Genomic DNA, 7,318 nt, shown 5'->3' with positions numbered 1-7,318 from the left:
GGTTCGGTTAGTATCTGAAAACCGTTAATTTAAAAACCGTCAATGATCCGCTGAATCGGCTGGAAACCGGTCGGTCGGACTGATCCGAGACCCGGCCGGTTTTCACTTTTCAACAAAAAAAAAATTTAAAGGACACCTCCCTGACCCTTACTCCCTCTCTGTCTCTCTCGCTCACCGCATCTGCTACCTTCTCTGTTCTCTCAACAAAACCTAGCCTCCAATGCCACTTTCTTCTTCAAGCTGTGTCACCGCCACCGCACTACCGCTGCCGTTGCGATCTGCGCCACCGCCGTCCGCACTGCACCCATGGTCGTCGAAATGCGTCTGCTCACCTCGCTTTCCCATCAGTTTTTGAGCTTTCGCATCTGTTCTGAGCTTCGCCGCCTCTATATCCCCGTGCTTCCGCCGTGGTGCTCCCTCTTCGTCGCTTGGTCGAGCTTGCCTCAAGCCCTTGTTTTTGCTCCAGCCTGCTGTTATCACCAGGCTTCGGTTTCTATTTTGGCTGAGATAACGCCAGTGCTCAGCCCTGATCTGATTTCCCTCTCCTTCATCTGAAATGCTGAATCTCTGTTGTTCATGGTTTTTTTTTAAGTAATTTTTTGCTTATCTGTTTTAAGTTTTCTTAGGTTTCTTGCTTATCTGTTTTGAGTTTTCTTAGGTTTTTTTCTTAGTAATGATTTTCTTAGGTTTTTTTGTTATGAGCAATTTAGATTATTTTATTTTACAGTAATTATGGAACTATTTTTGCTGTTTAGATGTATTTTTTTATTTAATTGTTCAGTGTTGTGTTTATTGTTGTTGCTAATTGTTGCTGTTTGTTCTTGATGGTTTTGATTGGTGATAATTTGTTCACTGCTGTATTTATTCTTATTGTTCTTGATTGTTGCTATTTTTTCTTGTGCTATTTGTTTTCTAAGTTGTTGTTTCATGTTTTTGCTATTTTTTATGTTATTTTCAATGACTATTTGATTTTTGGCTCCTACATGTTTAGTATTTCTGAAGATGTTGATTGCTGGCATCCTGAAATCTTGAAGCAAGAAGTAATGTTTCCAGAACCTGATAGTTATGAGCCAACCATAGAAGGAGCTTTACCAACAAATAATATCTGTTCAATTTATATTAATGGAACCTGCAGACTTGAGTCTATGGATATCTCTAATTTAGCAGAAATCATATCTTTTCTTTTCACATACCATAACTCTATTGGAAACAACAATAATTATATTGTACCCTTAAAAATTGCTATTACAATCTGTTGATTGCTTACATGAAGTATATGTCTCTGGTTGCACATTTACTTTGTGCTTGGGTCTTGTTTAAAATACCCCGTGTTCAAGAAATGAGTTCAAACAATTGGTAGATCAGATGCTAATGGTCATATCTGACTTGGTGCGAGAAAACATTGCTTATTTAATTTAGTGTCATCACTGCCTTGCTAATGCTAACGCTAATGCTAATGCTAATGCTAATGCTTGGTTACTGAATGTTGTGTTTTGAACTTTTGATATGTTGTGTAATGTACTGATTTTGTTGTTTTTAGTGTTTAATTTAGTGTCATCACTTCCTTGCTAATGGTCTGTTTAATTTAGTGTCATCACATCCTTACTAATGCTATGCTTGGTTACTGAATGCTCTATTTTAAACCTTTGATATGTTGTATAATGTACTGATTTTGCTGTTTTTAGTGTTTAATTTAGTGTCATCACTCATCACTGCCTTGCTAATGCTCTGTTTAATTTAGTGTCATCACTTCCTTGCTATTGCTAATGCTTGGTTACTCAATGCTCTATTTTGAACTTTTGATATGTAGTATATAATGTACTGATTTTATTGTTTTTAGTGTTTAGTTTAGTGTCATCACTGCCTTGCTGAATGATATTGCTAATGTACTGGTGTTGCTGTTTTAGTGTTTTGATAATCTACTGGTGTTGTTGTTTTAGTGTTTTATAATGTGTTGCTGTTTCATTATTGCTGTTCGATAACATACTGGTGTTGCTATTTTAGGGTTGCTGATGTACTTTTAATCTTTTAAGATTTATATTAGACTATAATTATATTTTAGGGTGTTTAATTATAATTTAGTTATTATTTTATTCTAAAAAAATTTTTTCGGTTGAACCACCGGTTAGACCAGTAAACCAGTGAACCAGTAACTAGAGCGGTTTGATGACCGGTCCGGTTCTCAGAACCTTGATATCACTCCTTATTCTTCACAATTCACCGCTTATTACAAATCATATCCACAGCTTGATTACCACCACTTTTCAGAAGATTTATTTTTTCCTAGTAACTTATACTCAATTATTTTTTGTTCATAACAATTTATTTATTTACTTCAAACTCATTTTATGATAAGACAAGTGACGAAAGGGAATCCTTCTGATTCGAAAATTTAGACAAAATAACTTCCGTTGCAAGTATAGTCCAAACCGGCAATCGATCATCTCAATCAAAGTTTAAAATATATGATTGCCAAAATCCAAAACAAATATAAACCGTGAGTTTTAAATCCCGGATTGTAACACCCTAACTATCAAAGCTCACTCTTCCGGCTGCGGAACTCTGATAGCTCAGACATTACAACGACTCTTATACTATTTAGTACTAAAATATGAGCCTGTTTAAATCTTTAAATTACAATACTGCTCCCAAAATACTTTCGTTCGACAACGTACATCCACAGATACCATACAACTTACAAAAACTCATAAAGAGTATATCCATATTTATACATATATTTATAAATAATATTACAATCATTATCCAAAATAATTCCTATCTCTCTTACAGAATATATCAAGATAAAGGCGAGGGTACAATAAATAATAACTAAGGCAATACAAAGCATCTCAACAACAATAATTAAGTAAATTCTTCGTGACATCTGCGCCCATATCCTGAAAGGGGAAAAATGTAGGGGGTGAGAACATCATCCTCGAAAGGGTTCTTAGTAGCGAGTTTTTGGAAATTACTGTAATAGGATACATGAAGATAAACCGTACCAGTGATTAATAATCGTCTTATGCCCTCTTTAAAAACAATGGTTTTCAATAAAAGAAAAATTCGAAATCTTTTCTAAAAAAGGAAACTGTTCGTTTAAAACAAGATTCAAAAGCCTTTCAAAAGGTTTATCTATGCTTAACCAAATTAGCCTTTCATACTTCTCTAAACCAGAAACACAAAACCGAAATCAACCATCGGTCCATCTCATTTCAACCACGGCCCTAGGCCCAATCCAACAGCAACTAATCCACCATAATCCAACAGAATTTCAGTCGCAAACACAAGTAGGAAGGTTCAAGAACAAACAAACAGTTACAGCAAGTAGAACAATTAGCAGTTAATCACAAAGGCAAACCAAGTACAATATGCACACCCAAACAATGTCACATAGATGCATATGATGCATGCTGTCCTAGTGGCTGATGATATCATCTGTCGGTTACCAAGCCAACCCGACGTGTCCGGTAGCTAACCCGGGCACAGTCTCTCTGTTGCGCATTAATATCATTAGAGGGTATTTGCGCCCTGTCACCATTAGAGGGTATCTGCGCCCTGTCGACATTAGAGGGTATCGGTGCCCTGTCACCCTTACAACCAGAGAGAAAACACAAGCATATTCACATACAACATTCATCTCAGCCATCCAGCTCACGGTTCAATCCAAAACCAGCCAATTTATCAATAAATACAGCCCTTTGGCTAAAACTCATAATTCATAATCAGCCATACGACCCACAACTCATTCGGCAATCAGTCATAGTTCAATAGCATACACAGTCATTCCGGCTCATAACAAAATAGTACTTCCACCATTCAACATCATCAAATTCATACATCGGCATTTAAGCCATAAATCACTTTTCTTAATCCATTCACTTTGAAATCAAGTTTCAACTCTTTTCAGCCTTTGCTTTAAAGATCTCATTTCTCAAATCATCTCAGACTCACAAGCCATTTTTACTCAAAGTAAGTTCCCTTTTTAAAACAAAGCCACTATCGGCTTTCTCTTTCCAAAACTTCCAAAACCATGGCAAGTTAAGGATTTATTTTAAAGTATTCAAAATCATCCATCCAACAATGGAATTTTATAACAAAAGTTTCTCGGCAGAGTCTCAAGTCGTTAAGGAAGGTCAATCTATATCAATTCCTTAAAATTTATTGAAACTCTTAAAATCATAGATTCTCGGCTCAAGTAAGTAAAACTGAATTTATTATGAAACCGAACCATACAAAATCACAAGTTCCAATCTGGTCTAAAAATCAACTCATTTGAAACGAAACCGGTTCATTTGAATCAAACCACTTTTAGATTTCTTTTTGGAACTCATTTCTCTAACCTCTTCCCAAAATGCCTCAAACTTAATTACTCAATCAAAAGTCTAGTTTCCTTTAAAATCACTAAAAGCTCCCTTTTATATTGAAATCAATATTAGAGCATCATTCTTTCCTTCAGTGATTCAAATGGTAAAAATAGTTCAACTTCTAAATAAGCTGAACTCAAGGCATAAAGTTCATTAAATAAATTAAGCTTGAAAACATAAATATTCTCTTAATAAATCAAATAATACAATTTCTCTAATCCAACCCTTTTTAAATAACTTTTCAAACAAGACTAAGATTTTGTAGAAATTTCGGCAGCACCTCCCCTAAAACTTGGACTTTTGCCACCCGGTTCGGGTCCCAACTAAACCGTTCCTCATTCCTCTTCAACAGCTCAAAACCAGAAATCAATTCAAAAGCAAACTAAATCCAACAATCATCTCATTTTCATATCTCAAGGAAACTGTTTCAAAATCAAATCAATATAAACCGATTTAACACATTTCCAAAGCTTAAAAAAATGGTTCAGCAACAAATCATTTATCAAAACCAAACCAATTAAAGCAAACCAGACTGAATTTCAAAAAGTATTCTATCTTTCACATTATCAAGAGAGTCAACTCAACTCAAATCAATTCCTAACGGATTAAACTCAAATTCCAACTCTTTAAAGAATCAACTTCAAACGTTTCATTTCACAAAGCCGCACAACAAATTCAGCCAAACAAACATTCATAATCTTTTGAGACAATTGAATAATACATAAGGCCGATACAATCACCAAATACACATTTTCTCACATCAGTATCCATATGTAATAATTCCAATATAAAATATAATTTTCGAAAAGCGTCCCTACTTCAAAACGCAAAACCACAGTCCAAACGCCTCACAGCGTCCTTTCCGCCTCCACCCGAAATCAATAATTAAAATCCCAGCTCCGCCTATTTTTCTCAATAGTAGAAACAGCCTCAATGCCACATGTAAGCTCAGTTACTACTTCCTAACACATCGATATCGCGGAAATCTTAAAACTCTTAACTGAAAACAAATGTCGAGGATTCTAAGGTAAAAACACTTACATTAAAAAGGAATGCAACAGCAGCCTCCGCCACACTTATGCGATACGAAATCATCAAAACTCAAACCTACATTAACAAGCTTCAAGGTCTTTAACCAAACCCAACCGAACACTAAAGCAGGGGTTTCTCGAAATGTGAAATACTCACTAAATCAAAATAAAACAGCGGCAGCGGTAAGAACGATTATAGCAGCAGCGGGGAAAAAGACCTTCTCCTCCACCTTGGTCCGTGATTCCAGCGGCGGCAGCGGCAAGGGAATTTACAATAATCACCTTATCCCATACAAACAAATTTCAGTGACAATCTCCAAGGTAGAAACAAATTGGTAGAACAAGGAAGCAGAAACAGGGAAGAGCTTACCCCCAACATAGCAGTGGTCCTAGTGGTGGTTTCTTGGGCAGCAGAGGGTTCTGGTAGCTCACCTCTAGCAGTGGCGGAGGAACATGTGGAGGCAGTGAAAGGCAGTGGCGGAGCCGACTTCTCCTCCTTCGCGCTCTGTTTCTCACGCACTGCCCTATCCTTCTCGTTGGCGACAGTGACGGAAGCAACCCCCCAACAGCTGAGGCAACAAGGCTGGCTCAACTGTAGCAGAGTGCAACACGCCTCCCTCTCCTGGTCTCTCGCTCCTCTGGCCGCGATTCACGGCAGCGACAACAGCACCGTTAAAAGACGCGGAAGCAGTGGCGGCGACAAGGCTAGCCGCAAGCTTTTCTCTTTCGTGCGCCTCTCTGTTCTGGGTTCCTTCCTCTGTGATGGCAATTGCGGCGCAAGGATGGCAGTGACACGTTGCTCGATGGCTAGGCACGGTGGCGGCACCAGCTCCCTTAAACCCTCCTCTGCGCGAATAGTAGCGACACAGGAAGCTTCGGCGGCGATGCGACGGCAAGGAGGCTTGGGGATGGTGATCCTGGCGACATGGCCTATTGTGGCGGCGTGACGCAGTGAACTTCCCTCCTCTCCTCAGCCGAAACTCAGCCTCTCTCTCTTTTTGCTTCTGTTTCATTAGTTCGTAAAAGGAGGGAAAAACGGCGTGTTCTGCTTGTAGCTGGGCTCTTGGGGGAGGGTTTCAGTGGTAGCTGCTAGGGTTAGAGGGATTAGGGTTTCATTTTCAAAAATTAGGGTTATGGGCATTTTAGTAATTTCAGATGAAATTGGGAATAATATAGTTATTGAAACCCAAATTAAATCCAACACTAATTATATATAGAAAATATTATTTGTTCATCAATTTCACAAATTATTTTCAATGAAATGTCTAAATTCAGAAATTGGAAATAATATAATTAATTTCTCTATTTTCCAAAACAATAGTATTAATATCTTAAAATATAAATTATTTAGTCCAAATAATGTAAAACCCCTATTATTTCATAACTGCCAACTTTATAATTTAAGTATAGAAAATAATCCAATAATTGTAAAATTGGATAATAATCATAACTTATCTCAAATTCAATAAATCAAAACTCGCCTTAATTATCTTTAATAAAATAATTTCTGAAATTAAGGATATAAATAACTGATTGGAGACTTGATCATAAAAAGACTTTTTAAAGATTTTGGGTCTTACATGGATCTTCTCCCTCGGACTATGCAAATTAGGTGTACACACTCTTGGTTGTGAAATACGGGGGTTGTCAATCATATAACTGAAATTTAAAAGAACTAAAGAATAAATGAACTAGCAATGGATCAAAAGACTATTAATGCAAATTAAAAGAAGATAAGATCAAAAATAGTGAAAATGTGATGAATGCATAAAAATCATTGACTTGGAAATGAGAATTAAGGAATTCTATCATTTTCATAACCACAACTATGGCAATTATGATGAGTTAAGCTCACTTCGTCAACCCCTAACATCGACGAGTAAGTCAAGCAAGCATAATTGACCTTAATCCAAAAGTCCTAGC

The 7,318-nt window shown here is 37.0% G+C and overlaps 1 long non-coding RNA gene across 1 annotated transcript; it reads right to left on the bottom strand.

Moving 5' to 3' along the window:
- Positions 1-2,695: 2,695 nt before the first annotated feature.
- LOC112709045 (uncharacterized) lies at positions 2,696-6,558 on the bottom strand. Its single transcript, XR_011865590.1, has 4 exons — positions 5,766-6,558; positions 5,553-5,677; positions 5,406-5,471; positions 2,696-2,897 (listed from the first exon to the last, which is right to left on the bottom strand). It is a non-coding gene; the product is annotated as an uncharacterized lncRNA (long non-coding RNA).
- Positions 6,559-7,318: the final 760 nt, after the last annotated feature.

This window comes from Arachis hypogaea, chromosome 9, assembly GCF_003086295.3.
Source record: "Arachis hypogaea cultivar Tifrunner chromosome 9, arahy.Tifrunner.gnm2.J5K5, whole genome shotgun sequence".
Lineage (NCBI taxonomy): Eukaryota > Viridiplantae > Streptophyta > Magnoliopsida > Fabales > Fabaceae > Arachis > Arachis hypogaea.
The sequence above is the reverse complement of the archived record's forward strand: the minus strand, read 5'-3'. Positions and strand labels throughout refer to the sequence as shown.